This window comes from Camelus ferus, chromosome 8 (genome assembly GCF_009834535.1).
Source record: "Camelus ferus isolate YT-003-E chromosome 8, BCGSAC_Cfer_1.0, whole genome shotgun sequence".
Classification (NCBI taxonomy): Eukaryota; Metazoa; Chordata; class Mammalia; order Artiodactyla; family Camelidae; genus Camelus; species Camelus ferus.
In genome coordinates, this window is record NC_045703.1 from 33689718 (window position 1) to 33715500 (window position 25783).

Below are 25783 nucleotides of genomic sequence, written 5' to 3' on the forward strand. Positions count from 1 at the left end.
TCCAGTACCAAGAAGGGACATGCTCAAAGTACAGCTCGCCTTTGCTGGTTAGAGGAACACGTTAGCAGATGAGAAATGACCCTGTTCGTGCCAGGAGGATGGCTGGTACTCTAGGCCTAGTGTTACTTCTAGATCCGTGTCCTGTGGAGTTCGTTGTAACCTGCACTCTCACTCACGCACAGATCTAGGTGTCTTGGATCACCTATGTCCACACAACCGTAAACATAAAGCACCATCGAGCTCCACCAGGCTCTGGTCTCACATAGGACAAAATGATGGTTGTTCAATGTTGGCCTTCTTGAAGTTTTATAAGACAGGCAATCTCATTAGCAAACATATGGAGAGCCCAAACGTCCTTTTGATTAAGTGCATCAAAGTAAGTATTTACTTCATGTGTAAGAAATTATACCAGCACCCTTTACAGAGTAGAGAATATGGGGAAAGCTGTTGCTATTAGACCTCACTATGGAGGCATGGAGGAGAAAGCCTTATTTCATTTTTATTCAGGAGAGGTTTTTGTAAAGAATACAGGGGGCCTTATAAGGTTTTTGGGTATGGTGCAAGGAGGTGAGGGGGACTTTACATTCTGTAATGAACAATGTATATTTTAAAAAAGACCCAGAGAAGGAGGTAATACCCCAGTGTACGAGATGTATTCAGCAATTATAATCAAACCCTGAAAGAAAGCATTGTCATTTGTGGTCAGACTTATTTATTCCTTATAAGCATAGAGAAAAAAAATAGCCAGGAGGGACAGTCAAGGTGTCTTCTGTCGATTACATTACAAAACTTGTGGTTTGGACATTTTGAAATGTATTTATATTGTTCTTGAAAGTGGGAATTCTAGTGTAACTAGGAAGAAAAACATCTTAATGTTCTTTCATCTCACATTTTTTTTCCTGCTTGTGTAAACCATGAATAAAAAAATCAGAAAACACGTATTCTCTTATTCCTGTAAATTATAAAGTCATTTTTCAAGTCATTCAAATGAATGCTAATTCTGATCTAATCAGACACCTAAGAACGTTGATGAAGAGGTACAGGACTTACAAACTAGTCTGTGTTGAGTCTGGATTTGGGGCTTTTTTTTTTTTTTTTATTTGGGGCAGCGTGACTTGATCCACAGAATGGCTATCTGAAACCATGTAATAAAAATCTTTGCTGTCATAGGGTTCTACTGTATTGGCTTAAAGATCAAATGTCAGTGTTCTTTGATCTTTGTTGCTCAGATGTTCTCATTACGTGGAACAGAATTCAGCAGGTGTTTGATTGTTTATCCGATGAAGGAGAAGGTGAGCTGGGATTAAACTGTTATGACATAGCTTTGTTTTAGCCCTGCCGAGTCTCACTGAATTTGGAATAATTGTGTTGCCGCAATAGCAATCTTGCTAAGTACAATAGGACACGGAAAAGCTTGGCTCAGAAACTAATGGACTGCAGCTACCATCTGTGGGATTGAAACTAAATGCCTCTAAAAGAAATACTCATAAATGTAACTAGCCATCTTGTTGATTAGCTTTCTGGTGGACAGGATTCCAGTGGCCTAAATGAACCAGTATAACCTCTTTCTGGAAGCCAATAAGTAGATGAATAACCATTTGCTTCTGAATAAGCATTTGCCCAATAAATTCCAACACAGTCAAAGCCCCTTTGAAAGAAGACACTTCTAATCAAATTATATAAAATGTAGAAAATTATATCAACATTTCTCAAACTGTAAATTAAAATAGAAAAACATAAGTTCTTGTGCCAGCGTTTATAAGGTGGTTCTTTTCCAATTCAACAACATTCAGATCTACTCTTGTGTCCTAATCTGTCTGAGTTCATTGTAAACTGGCAAGTTCACATTTACATTCCTTGATTTATTGAAGAGAACATTTTAGTCTCAATTCTCAAGTGTTAGCAAACATTTCTTTTTGGATTTTTAAAGAAAAAGAATCTTTGCAAGGGCACAATTGTGCTTCTCAGTGTCCTTACATATGCACAGCACACACCACTCTTAAGCTTCATGAACTTTCATGAGCACGTGTACATTCTTAATTTTTTTTACTTTTGACTCCAGAATTTTAAGTCTTGGGGGACATCATTCTTCACTGAAATCCAGTTAGAGGTGAAATTTTACACAATTAAGAATAGTTCTGTAACTCCATGAGCTAAGCAAGAACTGGTTTTTCTAAAGAAGAATTTGAAACTCCCAAATAACTCTGTAAGTTTACTTTTTTCATCTTCTCAGAATTTCATCTTGCAGCCCAAGGAAATCCAGAGGCTAGAGGGAATTTTGCTGAGAGCTTGTCAGATGAGAGGGGTTAGCAATGGTTCCATTCTCTGCTTCTGCACACTTTCTTCCTGTGGTCCCTCCTCTGAAATGCAGGTGCCTGCCCCTCTACCAGTCAGAGCCCATCTCAGTGGGGAGAGGTGGAGCGTCTTAGTCAGCATCATGTAGCTTTTGCTGTGGGGGAGCTTTGGCCTATGTTTGGATTGTGATTCCAAAGCTTCTGCCTTATTTTGACTTATTGGATCTCAGGTTTGTTACCTGAACCTGCCTGAAAACCTAGTTAATAATTTCTACACTCTTTAGCTTACCCTCATGTTAGTCCTAGTCCCCTCCAACCCACCCTGTCCCTTATGACTCTACAAGGAGTTGAAGTCTTGCCTCTGACCCAGCCAATGACTGAGGCCCTTCACACTTGCTTGAATATCCCCAGCTGCTCTATTTAACTTGTCCACCAAAACATCCCTTTATTGCCTGACATCTGTGTTAGTGGTAACATGATGACTGCTCTCCTACTGAGTGGCCTTGTCTTTTAGTCTAGACTTCCTCAGACTACTTACAGCTGGTATGTATCCTCTTGTATGTTCTGGTGGGGGTGTGCCAGGCCCCATCGCCTCGAGTGTGCCCTGCTCCAGTACAGCTAACTGAATAATGTTCAGCAATCCCCATTAAGTGACAATAGGTTGGAATATTTACATGTTCATTGGAATTCTGTTACCCTTCCTAATTTCCCCATTATTATCTCTTTCTATATCTTCATTGATATACTCTTCCTTCCCACCCATTGAAAGACTCTGGCCCCTCCTAATGGCAGGGATTGCCTGATGCTTATCTTCATCTTCATCTTCTCCACTGGGCAGACTCCCACCACACCATATTGATGGAGAGATCAAGCTGTGGCCCTGGACCTCACAGTCTGTGTTACCTCACTCTAGGTAACTCTCCTGTGCTCAGAGGGGTAGTATAATAAAACTATGAGGCTAGGACAAAAATGTAATTTTCATTTCTGTTTCTTCTATTTCAAGTTCCTGGGACCTTCTTTTTTGCCTTTGTTTTTCTTCCGTCAGATCAAGGACTCACCTGGAATCAGCCATCATCACTTTTTTAAATAGTTACTACCTCATGCTTAAAACAGTCCTGCAGGCTGGGCATCATTGGGCCTGTTTTGCCCATGAAAAAGCTAAAATTCAGAAAGGTGAAGACTGTTTTGCCTTCAGCTCTTTGCTGTTCAGGTCCCTTGATGTGGGCGACAGTGAGCAGGGAAGAATTACCTGGGAGACCCAAGAGGACTCAGAGGTTCAGAGGGGAGCACAGAGGATCACAGGGAGCTGTAGTGCCTGGGCCAGGCAAGCGGGCAGAAGCAGAAGCAAATCCAGTTGTTGGAGATTTGGTACTTGGACTTCAATCTATTAATAAATGGGCAGGTGGGGAGGGGGGCAGAGATGGAAAAAATGTGTGTGTGAAAGGCTGTGTCTGGAATGGTCCATCTCTTGGCCAGCTCTGACCTTCTGCAGTGGGACCAGAGAAACCTGTGCTACTTACTGCTGCCGGCCCCAGGGGAGGGGAGGGGAGTGGCAGCTCGCTTATTTTCTGATCCTGGCTCTTGGTTTCAGGACAAATTATCCAACTAGAACTATTTATAACTAAAAGGAAACACAAAAGAGGAGCAAACTGGTGAAACCTGGATTGGACGTATTAAAGCAGTATTTGTTGTAAATGTGATTTGCTTACTAGATGTGACTAAAGTCCTTAGTGGCATATAGGGCCTGACAAGGTCAGACCATCCTGCCTCATTACAGGGCTGTCTGATTTAGTAGCTCGCCAGCCATTCTCCATTCTCCATTCCCCCAACCTGTTCACTCTGGCTACCTGGCCTCCTGGCCTGGGGATGGGCAGAGGTAGGGACGGACACATGCACGTACACACGCATGCACGCACGGCATGTTCCTGCCTCAGGTGTTTGCTGATCAGGCTTCCTCCTCCTGAGATGCTCTGCACCAGGCTGTGGGCAGGGTTTGCTCCCTGTGGCTTCTGTCAAACTTCAGCTCACCTGAAAATCTTCCCTGACTGCCTTCCATGAGAACACAGCCCTCCTCCTCCCATCCTCTTGGCACTCCCTTTCTCCTAACTGCCTTCTCTTTCCCCGCTGTCCTGGTTGTATTTGTTTACTGTCTGCCGCCCTCACCCCCCGCCCCCCACTCCCACCTGGAATGTCAGCGCCAGAAGGGCAGGCTGTCTACCATCTGGTCTGTACACCGCCTTTAACCCAGCGCATGGGAGAGCCCGACCTAAGCCGTAGATGCTCAGTAAGTTTTTGTTGAACAAGTTAATGCTAGTTGTTTGTGGAGTAGTCTCTCTCATACTCAGCATGAATGTGTTTGACTTTGATTATATATTTTCTTCAGTTATATTAAATTTTGATAATGACTGCTTTATCTCATGACTTAATAAAATATCTCTTCTCTACCAATTTTAAGTGGCCCACAGAGGTAAACAATAGGATATAAATACATATAAAGAATAAAGGATAAAAGAACCGGGCAATAAAGAAGCCTGGGATAGACGTAGAAGACAATATTAGTCTTCTGTTAATCAAGCAAATGGACTCTATTCAAAACTTGGAAAAAAATCCAAAAGCTAAAAAAACCAAAAACCAAAAACCAAACCAAAACAAAAAAAAAAAAACCCAAAAAACAAAACCCAAAACAGAAAATAAGCAGACACCACCCCCCTCCCTTAGTTCCATTATGCCATCAAAAATCTGGGTTTGAATTCAGCTCTTGTTCTTTATTAGTTGTATATACTTGGGCAAATGACTTAATTTCTCAGGTTCTGACTTTCTCTTTCTGTAAAATGAATATAATTATAGTGTTGACCTCATGGCTCTGCAGGAGAGAAAACGAGAACAGAGTGTTCAGTCCGCAGAGGGTTGGAAGGCAAGGGTGAGGGCTGCCCCGGAGGGCTCGCCACAGACCATGCCAACCGCTCACAGAACAGCCGGCTCCTTAGCTTCACCCTCACGCGACAGAGCGCTGGTGCGAGAGCGCCATGTCCATGAAAGGACCCAGTGTACCATCCACCTAAGTGACCTTACGTATTTTTAAAAGGAAAGTTCCCCAAACACGGTCGTTTCCAATCTCCTTTCAACACGAATCTCACACATTAAACTGAGCTCGGGCTTGGTCTGAAATGTGAGGATGAACGTGCCCTCCGTTTACTGACGAATCGGAAGCGCGGCTTTCACATAGCGTTCCTACAACCTCCCAGATGAATTTGCCCCGCTTTACCCTGGTGCACCAACAGGAACTGCCAGTGGAGATGAATGAGCTGGTCTGGCTGGACGATACTGTAAGTAACAGCCACCAGGAAAAAAACAATCCAGAGGAAAATTATTTTTCAACAGTGGAACAGGGCAGGGAAAACAGAACTTGCTTCTCCTGCTTATGATTTATAACATGTCCCCTCTCAACTTACAATAATGAATCACTGATTTTTCCTCCAAGGAGTTTCTGAGTTGGACTCTGCACATATGTACATGCTAGGACAGGGGCTTTCCTTCCAGTGGGAATTCCTCTGTGCTGTGCTTCCACACCCTGTTCTTTCCAACATTAACAACAGCAACAAAATCTCCAAAAGGAATTTCTCTAAAGGAAATTTCTCTATCCCCATTTCCATTTCTTCGAATTCTCAGCTGAGTTACGTCAAGAAACACGTTTCTAAAAATTGGATTAGGATGTAAAATTCATATTCATCTAAAGAACATTTTTATGGTTCAAAGAGACATGTCAAACCAAGGATGAAAACCCAACAAGGAAAAAGAAAACATGATCAAAGTGGTATGTATTTTGTGGTGGTTGTATTTTGTAGTTTTTGTATTTACTGTTTTAAAATATGTATTCATGTAGATAGATCTGAAAGTAACTATCTGACAAATAGATTTAGGTAATGTGCTATTTAGTAATCACATTTACCTGGAATTTCATCAAATCTTATAAGTTATGTTTCTATTTATTATTTGTACCTCCACTTGCTTAAAGCCAGCCTCTTCTTGGCAAAGTTTCCACAGATCTTGTTGCCAAATCTGGTGGCACTTCTCAGTATCCAGCTAATTTCACCCCTTGGCTGCATCTGCCACCACTGACCATTCATTCTTTTCTTCTAAACACATTTTGTCCCACTGGCCATCATGAGAACCACACTCTTCACATTTTACTACCACCTCTGTGACTGTTCCTTTTTAGGGTCCTTTGAGGTTCCTCTTCTGCCTACATCTTAACTATAGCTTTTTCTCAGGACTCTGTTCTAACCTCTGTCTTTTTAATCTAAACTCTGCTTAAGTAACCTGTTGCATGTCCACAGCTGCTGCAATTATCATGTTATTTACATCTTCATCTAAGATTTCTATCCTGAACTCAAAGCTATTTATTTAACACTTACTAGTCTTCTGCACTTAGATAACACAGGAACTTCAAACTTAACATGCCCCAGTGGAATGTATCCATCTTCCCTCTCCACCTTCTCTTCCTTCTGTTTTCTTTCCTTCAGTGAGTACTACAACTGTCCATCATTGTCCACGCTAGGTCTATGGGGGCCAGCCTAGATTTCTAAGTGAGATAGTTTTGATCCCTCTTCTCCCTGTTGTCACTACTGAGACCTGAATCCAGACCAGTGTTACCCTCTACTCTTTTAACTGTTCAAACCTCCTAATTGGTCTTCCTGTGTCCTGTCTTGTTCCCACCTAACCCATTCCTCACTCTGCTCCAACATGGTCTTTGTGATCAATATTCTCACATTTAAAACCATTCAATTGTTTCTCATTACTCTCAGGATAAAGTCCCAAGTCTAGTCAATAAGGCCTTACCTTATTGGCCCTCCTTTTTAGCCTATTTAGCCTTATCTCCTTCTTCTTGACACATTTCCTTTTCTTTTCCCCAAAACTAACCTGCTAAGCATCAGTCTTTCTGAAACTCTTCCAGTTCACTCATGCTGTTTCCTCTGCCTGGTATGCTCTTGATTTCTTGTACATCCTGTACCTCTCCTTCAGCTCGTTAACTTTATGCATCCATCAGTTGTTAGTTGAGCTGCCACTTTCTCCAGGAAGTCTTCCTGGAGTGAAGGACCGCTTCTGTGCAATCCATAGTGTCTGGACTTCCCCTTCACACCTATTTCCATTGCACATTAACTGCATGAGGACTTGCAAGCCATGTCAGCTTTTTGTGTCTGGGAGCAGCGTCTGGACTGTTTTTGGTGGAATAGTCATGTCTTATGTACTGCATAGTAAGTACTCAATACATATTTGTGGAAGAATTAATAAAAAGAAGAAAATCTGGCTGTTGGGTTCTGATTGACTTTATAGCATATCTGTCTCTACAAAGTATGAGCAGTGGAATCTTCACTATTTTTGGACAGAGGTTGGAAAAATAACCATTTTAATATTAAAAAGACAATATGGCCACCCCACGTTTATTGGGTATCATGTGCAGGCACTGTGTGAAGTGCTTCACATGTTCTCTGTCATTTCTTCTCACAGTGATCCATAAGGTAGGGACTGTTATTTCTCCACATTACAGATGAAGAAAAGAAGGCTAAGAGAAATTAATAATCTGGCCAAAGTTAGTTCGCCAAATCAGGATTCTATGCAACACTCAAAGCCCCCCCCCCAACCTATCCAACAAAATGAATAAATACATTCAACAAAAATGTACTGAATACTTGTTTTGTGTAAAATACCACAAGAGATCTACACACGCAATCCCTGATTTACTCCAGTGAAAATAACCAGGAACACTGAAGGGAGGGACTGTTTTGCATTTCACTGGTTATTACCATCAGCTTGGCAAAAAATGTTCTGTGTTACATGCAAGAATATGATTGGGCAAGCCAGAAAACCTTCCAGCTCTCCGCATCAGTTACTGTAATTTCATTATTTAGCATAAAATGTGAATGCTCAGGTTCATTAACAGTCAAATCCAGATGCAAATGCAAATAGAGAAATATAATGGAAAACCAAATAGCAGACTCTCATTATCTGCCTTTTGTTGAAAGCTATGCCAGTGCTCTCCACTGTAAACAAGTACTGAATTACAGAATTCTTGGCCTGAAAAAAACCCCTGGAAATTATTCACTCCAATTCTCCCCAAGTATTTTGAAGCTTGAGGTCCAAAGGAAAATAACTAGTAAGTGTAAGAGATCACCAGGACTCTGGAAACCTGGCTGGCAGTCTCTGGGAAAGCTGGACCTATACCTGTCCCGAGACCGAGCTATTCTGCTCCTAGGAATATATCCAACAGAAATGCTTTCCTTTTTCACCAAGTGATATATATGCTAATATTCATACAAGCCTTTTTTTTTTTTTTGCGATAACCCCAAACTGTAATCAATCCAGTGATCATCAATAGTAGATGAGTAACTAAAATATAGAATATTTGAACAAAGGAAAATACCACGTGGCGATGATAATAAACAAAGTGCACCACATGGATGAATGTCAAAGACATTACACTGAGAAAAGATGTCATAATTTTATCATGATTTTATTTATATAAAGTTCAAAAAACAGCCTAATGTAATCTAAGATATCATAAGTCAGAAGAATGGTTACCGTTAGGGGAGGGGGCTGGTGATAGCTAGAAGGGGACGCGGGTGTTTGTTGGAATGTTGATGATTTTTGTCTTATGATTTGAGTGTTGGTTACACAGTTTTGCCCACTTGGTGACCACGCACTGAACCGTATATTTATGCATTCATTTTCCTGTACGTATGCTATAATTCAATAAAAATCCACCCCCCACCCTGACAAAAAAGGAAACTTTGGCCCTCCCATTATCAGACTGTGCATTATCAAGAAATTCTCTGGAACAATCAAAAGAAACTTACGGAAAGTTGTAAATCTTAATTCTGCTAAAACTAACATTTGCTTCAGTCATATCAACAAAAATAAATACTTCAGTATTGAAAATGTTTGCTAAAGAAACAAATGCGTTTGATGAGAATACAACCCCCCCCCCCAACTATTTCCTTTGGCCAGCATTTGTGGCATTGGAGGTAGCAAATGCAAAGCTTCCGAAGTGTTACTGAATTTGTTTACATGCTGAGTTTATGCAAGATTCAGAGTTTTGTGGAGTTGTATTTTTTTTTAAACTGTAGGGATAAAAATTTGTAACAGAAATAAAAAGACTGAATTTTTAAAATGTTGCACTATGTCCCAACTTGACACATGTAGCTGGCATTGAAAAAATATTTGCTATAGGAATAAAAATATAGTACACTAAGCACTCTTCAGAATACATCTAATCAATTTTTGTCACATAGAGGTAGAATGAGTATTTTTTTTAATACTTGGTAAATAGAAAATCATTTATATTTCTTCACTAATTTAGTAGACAATAATAGAGAACAATGACTGAAAAAATAAATCTCTATCAACGTGCTAATTAATATTATTTACAATATACCTGTAAGTGATAGAACATCACTAAATGATTCATGAAGCAACAAATCATTTATGGTAAATAAGTTTTTTATTAAAGAAAAACTTGAGAGTTGTTAGGACCTTAGGAAAATGAGTAACACCCTCCCAGCTCCCCCTCCACTATATTTAGAGAAAAAATTGAGACAGAAGTATTACCCTCCCTGAAAGTTATTATATATTAAATTGGTGTCAGGAAAACCTTGGAAAATATTAGCTTTCAGGGAAAAACACTTACAATTTATATTTTCTACTTTTAAGTAATATATTCTTACTATGACTCTCAAATCTGTCTAAACTACCATTAATATTTTAAGAGAAAGTTCTCTACATCTTACCAAACAGAAATAAATAATACCTGACAACAGCATTAGGGAACATAAACATAAAATTACCTGTTATTAAAAACTGAGCACATTTTTCTCAAAGAAATATATTACTCAGCTGTAAAACAGTATGTTTGCCATTCACACTGTTTCAACATTACGGTTCAATCTTCTAAAAAGCTGACATGGAAAATAATGGCATAATAAACTAATTCATCATAATGTGCAAAAGAAACCGCTGGAATAAATTGTAATAACCTTTCAAAAACTAGCAGCTTTTAAAAGTATTAATTTCTACTCCAGATAATTGGAAAGGACACCTGGGTGGGTAGGCAATATTTTTTATGGGATTGCTCTGTCAGGAGCTCAGATTGTCTCTGGACTCAGCAATGATCATTTAGCACTAAATGACAGTGAATCTCGCAAATAGGTCTTCCTAGATGGTGTTTGCCATAAATTACCAAACTCAGCTCCCCTCAAGGTCAGCCACACGAGAGGGCAGGTATCAAACGGCCTTCGCCGAGACCTAGAGTGGTCCTCGGGTTTCTCATAAATGGACAATAGTTGTGTTGGCTGCCATAAAATCAACTTAATGGACTGACAACATAAATTACCGTCAAACTTTGACAACATTCGTCCCTAGAAAACAGCTGAAGAATGCTTTTATAGCAAAGCTGGGGAAAATGGATAACAATATGTTTTGCTCTATACTGGATCATAAATATTCTTAACAATGTTAAGTGGAGAATGAATTAATATTAAAGCCACAATATGTTTTACTTGATGCACTAAAAACAGCATCTAAGTAATAATAAAATGACACTTGCTTTTTGAATTAACTGATACACACACACACACACACACACACACACACACATCATGGCAATGCAATGGAGTGTGGGTGTGTGTGTTCGTTCTAGGGAAGAAGGTTGCATTTGGCACTAGATATTTTTACTAAACCTAAACAACTAAAAAGAATATTGATTTCTTTCTAGTCTTATTTTATCTATGTAGTCCACTGGACCCATAGGAAAGATAGATTCTTCTGCTCTCACACTACCTTGGATAAATCATTTGGATTCACTTCCTCTATGGTGTAGTTCTTCCATCTGTGAAGTAAAATCATTATTATACAAAGACATTTGAAGACAATGGCATTAAGCCTTGGGGGAAGGCACCAAACAAATAAATAAATTTGGCAAGTTCCCAAATTACTAGAGAATCATCAATAATTTGTGAAAATATTGTTCTCTAGACAATCAATTCACTGTTTTAGAAGTCAATTTGGTAGAAAATATAACAGTTAAACAAATAAATTGGAATTTCAGAGGTGAATTAAGCATCATTGTTTGGCTGGATTTCCTTTACTCATCTAATTTCGGGGTCATTCTGTAACTATGGCTAGTGCTGCTACTACTGCTGCTGCTGCTACCATTACTACAATGCACAGAATTATTCTCTCGGGCATTTTTACAATAGTATTTATTAGCTCTTGGGAAGCAGGACTTCACTGTAGATTTTGCTAAGAGAAATGCTATATTGAGTAAAAGCAAGATCTTTCTTGAATCCGGTGACATCTCAGACCATGAATACTGTATGTAACATCCAGTGAACTCTACATACTTTATTAAAGTTCCCAAAGAGAATTTAAAGTTAATCTATTTTGTGTCTTTCTTTCCCGCATCTAGGCATCACCGCCTCTCCTGTCTCTCTTTTTACTGTCTCTTGCATTTATTTCTTTCCTTCTAGTCCCATTGTCACTTCTGTCCAGAACTCATCACCTTAGACCTGAATTATTGCAGCAGTTTCTTTGCTCCTGTTCTTTTTCTACCAATCCATCCTCTCTAGTCCTGCCAAATTCATCTCTTTTAAAGCACTATTTTAATTATGTCATTCCCCTGCTCAAAATTTTTCAGTGACTCCCTATCACCAGGAGGCCAAAGGCCAGAGTCTTTAGATAGAATCGAAGCCTTTGGGTATCTGGCCTCACTTCCTTTTCCAATCTCATCCTTTTCAGTTCCCCTACACAAACCTTCAGAATAACAAATATATTTGCACTCGGCCACTTCCACTGCAAGCACCTGCCTGGCCAGTGCCATCTATCCTCTCCGCCTAGCCAGTTACCTTCCTTCTGAGAGGCTTTTTTCACCACTTCACCCCACAGTCAGCATCTCCAGCTGTGAAATTGGAACATTCATTTTTGGTGTTTAACATGACTTATTTCACTATTGCAGTATTACTTAACTTCAGTCTTCGTTGCCTTTTCTCCCTAATTAATTTGTAAAGCTCTTCAAGGGCAGGGGTGTTTAAGTTATTATTATTTGCCAATCTCCCTAGCACAAAGTTATGAAAATAGTTGACAATCAATAGACACTTGTTTAGTGGATGAATGCACAGTGCTGCTCTAGGCTTCTTGTAAGATTAGGATGAAAGCCATTCAGTCATGTTTGTAACTTGTAGTATTCCAGAACAGCAACTTATGCAAATGAGGCAGTTTTCCCGAGTTTAATACATGTTTTACATCTTAAATTCTTAGTGAAATTCTAGATTATAAAATACAAGCTGAGCACATGAGATATTTAATGTTAAATTTGACTTTAATGCAAACATGAGCACCATTAGAATAAACACAAACTAGTGCGTATTCATTGAATTAGTACTAATTTTCTGGAATTTCCTTGCTAACAGAAAGCTCAATAACTTCTAAACAAAACTAAAATCATTCTAAGAATAAATTTAGAGAAAAAAGGATAAGTATGCAGCAGTCCAAAATCTAAAACATTAATCAGATGTATATTTTAGCTTATACTACTCTATAGAGAGAACATGAATTTTGGAACTTGGCAAGACCTAAGTTGGCAACTCAGTTCTGCTACTTACCAGGTGTGCCATCTTGAGTCAGTAACTTAATATCTTGAATCTTAAATTTCTCACAGGGAAAATGGGAATATTAATACCCAATTCATTTGAAATAAAAGGCATCCAAATTAGAAAGGAAGAAGTAAAAGTGTCACTGTTTACAGATGACATGGTAGTAGATATAGAAAATCCTAAAGATGCTACCAAAAAACTATTAGGACTAATAAATGAATTCAGTAAAGTGACAGGATACAAAATTAATATACAGAAGTCTGTTCCATTTATATACACTATCAATAAACTATCAGAAAGAGAAATAAAGAAAATAATCCCATTTACTATTACATCAAAAAGCATAAAATCCTAAGAATAAATCTAACCAAAGATGTAAAGACTTGTACTCTGAAAACTATAAAAAAAAATGGTGGTAGAAGTTGAAGATGACACAAATAGATATACCATACTCATGATTTGGAAGAATTAATATTGCTAAAATGACCATACCGCAAGGCAATCTACAGATTCAGTGCAATCCTTATCAAGGTACTAAAGGCATTTTTCACAGAACTAGAACAAGTAATCCCCAAATTTGTATGGAAACACAACAGACTCCAAATAGTCAACGCAATCTTGAGAAAGAAGAACAAAGCTGGAAGTACTGTGCTCCCTAACCTCAAACTATGCTACAAAGCTATAGCAATCAAAACAGTGTGGTACCGGCACAAAAACAGATGCATACATCAATGGAACAGAATAGAGAACCCGTAAATAAATTCTCACTTATATGGTCAGTTAATCTGTGACAAAGAGGCAAGAATATGCAATGGGGAAAAGACAGCCTCTTCAATAAATGCATTGGGAAAACTAAACAGCTGCATGCAAACAAATCAAATTGGATTACTTTCTCACATCATATAAAAAAATAAAGTCAAAATAGATGAAAGGCTTAAATGTAAGACCCCAAACCATAATACTCCATGAAAAAAACATAGGCAATACACTCTTTGACATCAGTCTTAGAAAGTTTTTTTTTTGTTAATCTTTCTCCTCAGGCAAGGTCAACAAAAGCAAAAATAAACAAATGGACTACATCAAACTAAAAACCTTTTGCATAAAAAAGGAAACTATCAACAAAATGAAGAGGAAGCCTGTTGAATGACAGAAGATATTTTTAAATGATATATCTGATAAGAGGTTAATATTCAAAATATATAAAGAACTCATAAATTCAATATCAAACAAACAAGAACCTGATTTAGAAATGTGCAGAAGAACTGAATAGACGTTTTTCCAAAGAAGACATACAGATGGCCAACAAACATATTAAAAGATGATCAAAATCACTAATCATCAGAAATGCAAATTAAAACCACTGAAATGCCACCTCACACCTTTCAGAATGGCTAGTTACCAAAAAGGCAACAAATAATGTGTTGGTGAGGATGTGAAGAAAAAGAAACTGTCATACACTGTTGGTGGGAATGTAAATCAGTGCAGCCACTATGGAAAACAGCATGGAGGCTTCTCAAAAAATTAAAAACAGAACTGCCATATGATCCAGCAATTTCACTTCTGGGTATTTACCCAAAGAAGACAAAAATATGAACTCAAAAGAATATATGCACACCAATATTCATGGCAGCATTATTTACAGTGGCCAAATATGGGAGCAACTTAAGTGTCCTTTGATAGATAAATAGACAAAGAAAATGTGGTGTGTATACATGCAACAACAGGGATGGACCTAGAGGGTATTACGCTAAGTGAAGTAAATCAGACAGATAAAATAAACTATGGGGATATAATATCCACTTAATTTGAAAAACCTGAGATGATTGAATCCTTATTAGAATAATGAATTTAAAGATCCTCGGGCATCTAGCCCAGTACCTGGCACATTAATAAATGGCAGCTACTATTGTTGGTTTATTTTCAGAATTTTTCTTTTTCACTCATCACATCCTATCTGTTATGGAGGTGACTGGCTTCCCTAATAGTGAAAGAGCATGAGTACAGGAGTCTAAAAGATTTGGGCGTGAATTGTGGCACTACCATTTACTAGTTATTAAACTTTCTGAACCTTAATTTTATGAAGATATGTGGGGAAAACAAAATCTCCTTGCAGGGACATCCTGAAGACTGAGAACGATCTATTTTCAAGTGTCTAGCATAAAGCAGACCACCTATGAATGGCAGATAATATAATTCCTCTGAGATGGGTACCATCCTACTATATGTCAGGAACCCATGTTCATGAATATTTTTTATGTGATAGAGGTAGGAACATTTTTCTCTATTATATTCCAGCACTTTTCAGAAAAATATAATTTGGTATTATAAAAATTATTCTCAGAAATAATATTCATAGTAGTGACAGAGTTTACAAAATAGTTCTATAATTTAGGACAAGACCCTAAAAGTATTCCACAAATTAGCCATTTTTTGCTGTATTAGTGCAATCATTATTTTTGCAACCCATTCTACCATCCAGATACTTAATACCTAACAATGATGCCTAACTGCAAATGTTATGGAGGCTATTTCAAAAAAGTTAAACGTGCTGTTGTCATAGGCCTATATTTTTAGAAATACTTGACCATTGAAATTGGCCAGATGAATCTGAGTAACTGATGATAGATCTTCCATGTCAGCAGTAATCGTGGAACTAGAGGCCTCTTCTAGGCAGGCTTTCCCAAAAGACATGAACGTGGTTTGCTAATTTCTCTTTGATGCCTTGAATACTGTTCAAAGTATCAAGCTAGGTTACCAATACTCATTCAGGTTAAAATACAATTTTAAAAAACCTGGTAAGTGGTTTCTGTAACTTATCATGTAAACAAAAGAATGGGAAAAAAGTGGGTAACTTTCTTAAATCTAAATACATGCATTAGATCATATGCTGAGATTAAAGACTTATCTGAATTCAGTAAGAATGCAATTAAATGCTCAGAAATGGAAAGCACCTTACAGTTTTAAGAAACAGCTGTTTTTACTATCATAATAACTAAAGCACATGCTTAATAACTCATCAAATACAATTACATCCCTTCAACATCTACAAGGTCAAAACCAGACATCAGGCACAACTTGAAGTGCCATTAATTCCTCTGAAAAACTTCCCAAGAGATTGTTTCAAGAAGCAGCAGGCTCTTACACAGTATTGAATACAGTTCCCCGTGCTATACAGTAGGGCCTTGTTGTTTATCTGCATTATGTATAGTAGTATCTGCAAACCCTGAATTCCCTGTAATAGTCTATAATAAAAAAGAATATGAAAAGGAATCTATACATGTATGACTGAATCACTATGCTGTATACCAGAAATTAACACAACACTGTAAACTAACTATACATCAGTAAAATAAATAAATAAATAAATTTTTATAAAGAAGCAGCAGGCTGAAACCCACTGAGGCCTGTAGGGTGTTTCAGGTACTTTGGGAGCTGGACATGTACTTTTTGAACAATGTATTGAAGGACAATTACTCTTACTCCTCTGAATGAGTAGCTGGCCATACAGCTGTTCCTTTTACAAGGTACATGGTTCCATATACAGCAGTCCTGATTTCCAGTGTCTTGTTCTATGTCTAGTCTTTGGTTTAGTGATTACGGCCATTATACCTACATTCAAGAACATATTATAACATATTATAAGGGTAAGAGCCACCTAGTGACTGATAACTGAACAGCATTCGGTCAGCATTGGAACTAGAGCCATCTTTTCTAGATCTGCTCCCAGAGTCCCTGTGCAGGCATGGTGGTTCTTTGTGTTTGGTCTTGGCTTCCTCTCAATGCTTCCACCTTCCTTACCATTGCCTGCTAAGAATTTCAAACTGTTTGAGGATTTCTTAACTGTGTCAACGTTTCTATTTACCAGACATACACCTATAATAGTACGTTTATAAAGTCAATCATAATCTCAAAGCCATCTTACAAATAAAATATTTTGATCCTCACAACAATGTCATGGGCAATGAGGATACAGAGACAGGAGGAGGTTCTATGATACGCCTGAGTCACTTGAAGTTAGTGTCAAAACATAGTAACCATCTCCTAACTCTGAATCGAGCCCTCATGTCACCCCCATTACTGCCTCATCATTTGCTTGGTTGATTAGACTTGTGTTGGAAATTCTCACCAGCTGTGTGGTTTTTAAAATATGTTAGTTAAACTCTCTGAATTTTAGCTTCCTTGTTGGTAGAAGGGGAATAACAATACCTATTTCCTGGGGTTAATTTGAGAATTCAATGAAATGATGTATGTAAATTAAAAAACCTAGAATAAGGTAAGCAGTCAAAAACGTTACCCCTCCCAGTCCCCTCTCTAGGTCTACAGAGGATCTCTGAAGTTACTCTGTAATTCAGAGGTAGGCCAGAAGAGCAGAAAATATTTAAGAATCAGTAGATTGACAAAATTTAATTTACCCAAAGATTTATCAGTCATCTACTACATCCCAGCACAGTGGGAAGTGCGACAGCACAAGTGGAATAGCAGCAGCCAAGGTATTTTGGCAGCGGGAACAAGACTTGTCAATGATTTCCTGGAAAATAAAGAGATTCCAGGAGGGGCTAGCTCTGCCAAGTTTAACAGAGCTCTTTGTAAATTCTTCAAAAATAATTTCAAATAGAATAACACAATTTTGAAACTGATAAATCTTACAGTTTACTCTTAAATAGCACATCCCACCAACCCCCAAAGTGTTATTTTTATCAACAGTGATACTGTATTCAACCGACACTATTACACAGGGTGAGGGAGGGACCATGGAAGAGCCAGTCTCTAAAGCAACTTAGAAATGAGACGTTAGAATCCTATTAGATGTTTCTGCTTTGTTTCCATTACTTGAATCACCTAGATTGTAAAATATCCTAGGGTAGGAATAGCCAATTGTCATTTTCTCCATCTTTCTCCTTCAGTGCCTGGAAACACAAATACTTGTTGCGATGTATTTGGTTTAAATTGTTAAGAATAGAGGAGAACAAATTCCATTATTATCAATATGAACTAGTCACCAGGGAACCGTGTGAGGCAGTGTGGGAAGTGGAACAGCTCAGGGTTTAGGTCAGACACTTTGTTGCTCATTCTGCCTCTTAGGATTTTGGGCAGTAACCTGACCTCTCAGGGCCACAAGGTTGCATTGTTTAGAATGGGAATGATGCCATCGATCTTCTAGTATTATTGAGAAAATCCAATGAGATGAACAATTATTGGACATACAGTAATAAATAATGATTTCTGAATGTTTGATATGTATTGGGCACTATTCTAAGCTCTTTTTATTTATTAGCTCATTGAAACTTTACAACTTAAGGAGATGGTTGTATTATTATTATTGGAGATGAGAAAATTAAGACAGAAAGTTTTTTTTTCTTTTTTTAAATCTTGCCAAGGTCAAGCAGCTAGTAATCGGTTGAGCAGGAACTGAAATTCAGGCAGTCTAGCTCCAGAGTCCGTGTTCTCAACCACTTCCCTTCGTTGCCTCGCTCCCTCATAGTAGCTCTTTACATGCCCATTTCCCCTGTCCTGGACTTCCGTATACAAACATGCAGCAGATCCTGCCTCTCCAGAAATAACCAGCTACACTGGGGAAACAGGACGGATACATGAAGAAAGACACAGCAATACACGATACAAGTTGTCAAATGCCAGAGGAGAAGTAGGATGCAAAGTTCTACAGACATTCGGAAGGGAGGAAATACCTGGGATGGGGAATCAGCAAGATGTAATGTTGGTGCAACTGGACTCAGGACTCGGAGGGAAAACAGAACTAAAAGCAGCAAAGAGAATTGGGGGACGTTATTTCAGATAATGGGACAGCAAGGACAAAGGCTTTCAGTGTTCAGGAAACAAGGCTCAGTGTCAGTGAGGAAGAAGGGTTCTATATGTAAACACTGAGACTAGAGTCAGGAGGAAGTTTAAAGTCATTTTGTAGGATGTTCTTTTGATTTTTTGTTTTTAGGGGATAGGTAATTAGCTTCATTTATTTCAATGGAGGTTCTGGGGGTTGAACCCTGGACCTGGGTCATACTAAGAATGTGCTCCACCACTGAGGTATACCCTCCCCGCCCATCTTCAGAATGTTCTAAAAGCCCAGAGACGGGGGAGGACCTCCTGCTGGAGAGCCACCCTGCATCTTGGAGTGGCTCTGCGCTTATGTGCACACATCCAGGTCCTGCCAAGGAGTGCTTTCAAAAGGCTGATGAGACGGCAGGTGTGTCACAGGGGTGGGGAGTTAGATAAGGGATTGCAAGAGCACACGGAAGTCTTCGGGACACATACCTACATTCAGACACTTCCCAGTTACTCCAGCGGTGATTTTCTGGTTGGTGGATAGTCCATGGCCTTTCCACACCTACCACTGTCCCTTTGGCTTGCTCCCTGCTCTGTTAGCACCTAGGGGTAGAGACAGAGGCAAAGTGGTTTTCCAATTAGTCTTTTTTATTTTTTTTCTCTGCTCTTTAGTAGCTGTGTTTAAAAATTTGTGGGGAAAAAAGCATGTATGATCAGAACATTTCTTTCTTTCTTTTCTTTTACTAGTACTTCCAGTCCCTTTATTAAACAATTTGCTGATGAAGAGCAGAGCTCACATTTAAGCTTAACCTTGGAATATGTGATTGCTAATTTTCTTTGGTCAGAGATGGGTTTGTAAATTGAGGGCTATCCACCTGTACTTTCAGGTAACGTTCTCGTTCCTGATCTGGCTGCTGAGGTTTTTAGGTTGAGTGTGGTTAAAAGTACTCTCCTTAAAAACGCTATATATTGTGTATCTCAACTGACTTTTTACAACCATTTGATGATTATCCATCAATCATTCTTACCTTTGCTATCACTTGAATATATTAAGCAATTGCTGCTTCTTCCTAAATTGAGTATAGATTACCAGGAGACCTGAGAAATTCTCTAGCTGCAGCATACACGTCTGGCTCTAAAACTGAAAGTGTTGTATTGGAAGAGATGAAACAGAGAAAGTGATGAGGGAAATGAAACAGATTGCAATGAAACAGATTTGCAATGGCAATCTCTTTGTTTAAAAGTAATATTTCATTGTGATTTCAGGCTATTATTAAGAATGTATATGAAATCTAAATAGACCGTAGAAGCCCAGCCCTAATACATCATTATCTCTAATATATATTTGATAATAGTAGACATAGAGATTATTCTAGTCCAAAATAGTCAGAATATTCTTCATTTACTTGGATCCATTGGATGAAAATATATTTAGAGTGCAAAGTAAAGACACACACACACAATCTCTTTCAAGAAATGGAAAGACCTTGAAAGTGTATACACCTGGCTAATAGCCAGCTACCAAATCTAATTGTATTTCTTCTCTGATTAACCCACTTTCATACGTTATTTCTAGTTTTTCACTGAATCCTTTCAATGCTCCCCTCACAATCCCGATATTGCCCAAAGAGTTCTAGAGAAACCAGAGAATGAGTAGAAAAAAGTTCATTCAGTTATTGCAGGACATGGCATATGCCAAGAGTGTGCTCTTTTAGCCAGAAAACTGGCTCCATTGATTGTGAGAACTTCTCAGCTTGTTCACAGGCATGCTAAGACCTCAGTATAAAATAAAACAAAACAAAGTTGCAACTACTCTACTTCTCAATTTGTTTGACAAACTAGAATTATTTCTAAAGTTCCCAAATAAACATAAATCATTATAATTATGAATAATTAAAATGATAAACTCAAGAGGGCACTCAACATTCATTACACTGTAGAACTTGTCCCCAAACGGTAATACCTTCAATTAGTTCAGTTTTTACAACAGAAGAAAAATGTGACAAGCAGTAATTGCATGTCTTTAGTACAAGAAACAAAACAAGTTAACTTGCCTTTAAATCACCCTCTCGGCCAGCAGAGGCCCTGGTCTCTTTTATATTCTTAACATTTGTACTAATTCCAGGACACAGAAAAGCAATAGATAACAGAAAATACACTGCCTTCAAAGATGTACATAGATGCACTTCAGCTTTATCAGTGATTCTAATTGAGGAGGTTAAAGTAGAAGGTAATATATAGCAATAAATGGTTTTAAAGGAGAATCTTTTAAAAGATATTTTATAAAATGTGTCAATATATTTATTCACCCAATTTACAAACATTTATTAAGCACTTACCATGTGTCAGTGTAAATGTGCTAAATGATAGTTACATTGTACAATAAGAACTAGCCAATGCAGAGAAAAGGGAACATGAGTAAACTGTTGGTGGGAATGTAAACCCAAGCAGCCATTATGGAAAATAGTATGGAGGTTCCTCAAAAAACTAAAAACAGAAGTACCATATGATCCAGCAACTCCACTCCTGGATATATATCTGAAGAAAATAGAAATGCTAGTTCGAAGAGATATCTGCACCCTAATGTTTATAGCAGCACTAACTGACAATAGCAAGGTATGGAAGCAACCTAAGTGTTTATCAGCAGACAACGGGATATGTATATATACACACATACACACACACACACACACACACACACACACACACACACACGTATACATACATGTGTACATGTATAAATAAATATTGCTCAACCATAAAAAAGAAAATGAAATTTCGCCTTTTACAACAACATGGATGGACCTGGGCGGCATTATGCTTAGTGAAATAAAGTCAGACAGAGAAAGACAAATACTGTATGATACCATTTATATATGGAATCTAAAAAATAAAACGAATGAATACAACAAAACAGAAATAGACTCACAGATACAGAGAACAAAGTAGCGGTTACCAGTGGAGAGAGGGATGGTGAGAGGGTAAGATAGGTGTAAGGCATTAAGAGATACAAACTACTATGTATAAAATAAATAAGGTACAAAGGTATATTGTACAGTGCAGAGAATATGGCCAATATTTTATAGTAACTTTAAATAGAGTATGAGCTATAAAAATATTGAATCACTATGTTGTATGCCTGAAACTAATACAACATTGTAAATCAACTATACTTTAATAAAAAAATAAAGACATAAGAAAAAGAACTAGCCAGTGATTTCTTTAAACAAACACAAAGTTTTATATACAAATTTGAATATACCAATATATTTGTAAATTCTTACAAATAGAAAATTTGATGTATAAATATTTATAAAATGAAGCTGTTCAAAGTGTAATTCCTCATTATTCTTGAAATTGCAATATAGCATTTTAATTAAAAAATTAAATCACAAAATTATTTAAACCCCAGAGTTTCCTCTATAAAAATTATAAATTTGTTTTTACAAAATATGTCCATTTTGTTGTGCAGTAATAGATGCTATTACAATTGTTAGGATTTTTCTTAGGCATTTATAGAACTAAATATAAGTCAAGTTGAAAATGGTTTAGCAAGTAGTAATTACAGTTTTATATGTATGTAGCTATTTTTGCTCTGATTCAATATCAAATTGGCAACCATGACCCAAGAAAGGGTTATCTTTTATTAGCAGCCACTTTGGGGAGATACATTTTGTCTTTCATTTAAGTAGAGGAAAGAATTCATTAGAAATGTGGTACAAGTGGTTTCAGAGTGATAAATCTCAAATTAACAATTCCACTTTTAATGATTAGTTACCCGAGTCTTGCATTTAATTAAAATGGTTATTTTAAATGCTTATATTTAATTTAAACATAATTAGCTAAACCTCAAAGTTACTACCTCATCCATTTTAAAATTAATTATTTTATAAAATAGCTCAAAAAGTACTATAAGATTTTAATATTAAAATAAATCACGATCAGTTTGCATCTTTTGTTGGTTTCAGTTGTGAAACCAGAGTGAGCCATTTATATTAGGTATGACTGTGGGCTCTTTGGCATGACTAACATGTAGTAGAATCAAATATTAACATACCATTGATGTATCCTTTATACATATGATATATACTTTAACCTCATAGGCAAAAGTGGTCTATAGATAGGATATGATTATTTAAACCTTGAAAGGGATCTAAATTTTATAAATTATTTTGGCCTTAATACATTTAGGAGGAACCATTTTTAGCAGATGATTTATAAGTATGTAACAATCAGTTTAACAAAACTTCCTTTGTGTCAGTCTGATAATGTAACCAGAAAGTGTTTTTTCAAGGAAAACATTCTTATTTTAACTTCTATTTAAATGAACAACATGGTCTACATATACATATGAAGCAAAAGAGAGTGGAGGGTAATGCAGAAAAATTATTCCAGGTCTACAGAAGAAGCAGATATTCTAAAACACTCACAATAGCCATGTGGAGTGGGTTTCCTGGTACAGTGAGAAACTGCATCCTTGAATATCCTACGGTCCTTGGTTTGCTTGGTGGGCAAAACTGCTAAACTATGCATATATATTTATATTTAATGATATTACTATTACTTATCATATCCTGAAAACATATTGGGCACTAAACTAAATGCCTAATGGGGGGGGGTGATGTTATTAGGCCCATTTTACAGATGGACAAAGTGAGGCTTGGGGAGGATAAGACACTTGCCCAGGGTCACATAATTTAGTAAGTCACGGAGGCAGGATGTGAAGCTTCATTTCCTGTCCCAGCTCTCCATCAGAGATTCAAGGAAGCCATTCTCAATTGTGAGATGCTTATAATCACCACCACTACCACAGCAAAATACTTCCCCCTTGCAATGATAGGGTGAGTTAATTAAAAGGTGAAGGTAACACATTTGGCTTGGTTATTCATAGTCCAGATCTGTTGCTCCCAATATTAGTATCTTCCCATATCAATGTATGCAGAATTTTCTAACATTTTATTAAAACCTGGGCCTTCTCTCTGATGAACACTTACAGTTGGGGGAATCGTTCCTACCGTTCTCTACCATTATCTCAAACTGTTTGCACCCTCCCCCTCCCCATCTTATAGGAATTTTGATTCAGGGCAAGCTATAAAATCTGACTCAGCTTACACATCAAGTGAAGTAGAATATTTCTCTTCTGTTCACACTAGTACTATTATGTGGCATTCCGGGATGCCTTCAAGCTATATTGTATCTCAATTACCTCAACTGCCATCTGCTTCCGTTTCTTTCAGCCCCTTTTCCCTGGTTCCCTAAACAATGAATGATGTTACTACTCAAGAGTTAGACTCAGGTGCATTCTCTGCAAAGAATATGGGTAACACATACAAATATCCCTCCTGTCTAGATAAGGCAATATGAGATTGTGATCAAAGCCAATTATCCATTCATTTTCCATTTAACATGTCAACTGTCAACCACTATCTTAACTCTGGACATCCTCTGAAGGTCCAAAGGATTGGAACAGTCACAAAATAATGGTAATAAAGAGGGACTATTTGAAGAACAAGAAGGTACATCTGCTTTTGTTAATCTTGCTAAGGCCCTTAAACACCATCTGCTTTCTGTTCTTTTCTGGCTGCCATCTTCCCCTAGGCTAAAAGATTTTTAAATGACTGGGGAAAAAAAAATTGAGAAACTAGTTTGAGATTTTAATTCTGTATTTCATCTACCAGGCAGTGAAAAGCAGTTAGCCACGGCAAGTGTTCCTGATAGATAAAGAGTTGTTGCTTCATGTATAATTACATTGAGTCTAACGGTAGACATAGCCAACCGCATCATCCTCCCACTGTTACTTTCCCGCTAATAAGTCTGGAAAGAATCCATTTTGAGGAGGGTCAGAGCTACTTTCATTTTACTTCAAACCAGGGTTATCATGGAATAAAACTGATCATTCTTTTGGGAGAACAATTTTTGGAATGAAAAAAAAAAAGTATTAAAGAGTAAATGGAACTGACTGCTGTGACTGGCAGGAAGTTCAGGCATTTTGTGTTCTTTTGTGCTTGCTTTGGAATGTTAAACAGGTCAGGTTCTTTTAAAAGGAAAACATTTTATTCAGAACATTTCCCCATGAAAGCCCTCTTTGACAAAGTGTCATTTTTTGATATATTAGTGCATGTCTGCCCACATTTTATATTCAAAAAAGGCAAACGATGTTTTAACAACTTTTGACAAGCATGGGGAATTAAACTCCCGCAGACTGGACTCTCAGTGTAATGCTATAGACTGTCATATTTCCTGCTTTGTACTTCTCCATGGTGGAGCCACAACATTTTAAATTATATCAATATCAGGCTGAAAAAGGTGCAGAGAAATTAAAGATGAGTAATTAAAATAGGGAAACTTTAATTCATTAATAAAATATGTTTTAAGCATAGAATTCTGACGTTTGTGGAGAAAAAGAGCTACAGACTTAGCATTCCGTGAAATGTAAGTAAGTAGCAGGAGATACGTTGAAGGACTTTCTAGAAAACTAGCCAGGAAATCTCAAGAGATTTAGCTTCTTCTTAATTACGCTTACAAGTCACCTACTAGATTATAAATTTCAAAATCAAATTGCCCTTCATGTTGTTGGCAATGCAGGCTCTGCCTACGGGCAGCCTCACTTGGATATCAGGTACCTCAGGTCAGCAAAGTGCTCTCTATCCTGTGTCCCTCTGACTGTGACTCTGCAAGATGAGGTCCTGATGGTCCTCCAGTCTCATCTGTCTCCACTCCACCCTGCCCTTGCTCATTCATTCGCCCAGAGCTGCCTGCCAGTTCATTGGGTATGTCAGGTTCTTGGTCCTCTGCCTAGATCACTCTCCCAATCTGCCTGGTTAATTTCTCCTCTTCTTTTCAACCTCAGCATGGGTAGTCACTTCCCTCAGGAGGATTTTCCTGCCAGTTCTCTCTCTAGGTGTCCTGTAGAACTCAGTGGAACCCAGTCCAAGGCCCTGTCATCTAGTGGTGCCATTGTCTCTTTCCTTGCAGGCTGTAAACTCCATGAAGGCTAAGACCATGCCTATCTTATTTACTGTGAAATCTCTACTGCTTAGACAAGTGCTTGGAATATTCTAGACGCTC

General features: G+C 37.8%; 1 protein-coding gene across 3 annotated transcripts in view; it reads right to left on the bottom strand.

The window, feature by feature from the left end:
• HS3ST5 (heparan sulfate-glucosamine 3-sulfotransferase 5) overlaps positions 1-25783 on the bottom strand; it is a 245329-nt gene that overhangs the window by 81438 nt on the left and 138108 nt on the right. The window contains exons 3-4 of one of the 3 annotated variants that reach the window (XM_032484739.1): positions 19205-19318; positions 18625-18692 (exon numbers count right to left, since the gene is read on the bottom strand). The gene's annotated coding sequence lies outside the window, so the exon portion shown is untranslated. The remainder of the gene's footprint in view (positions 1-18624; positions 18693-19204; positions 19319-25783) is intronic. The other 2 variants (XM_032484737.1, XM_032484738.1) reach the window with 2 other exon arrangements.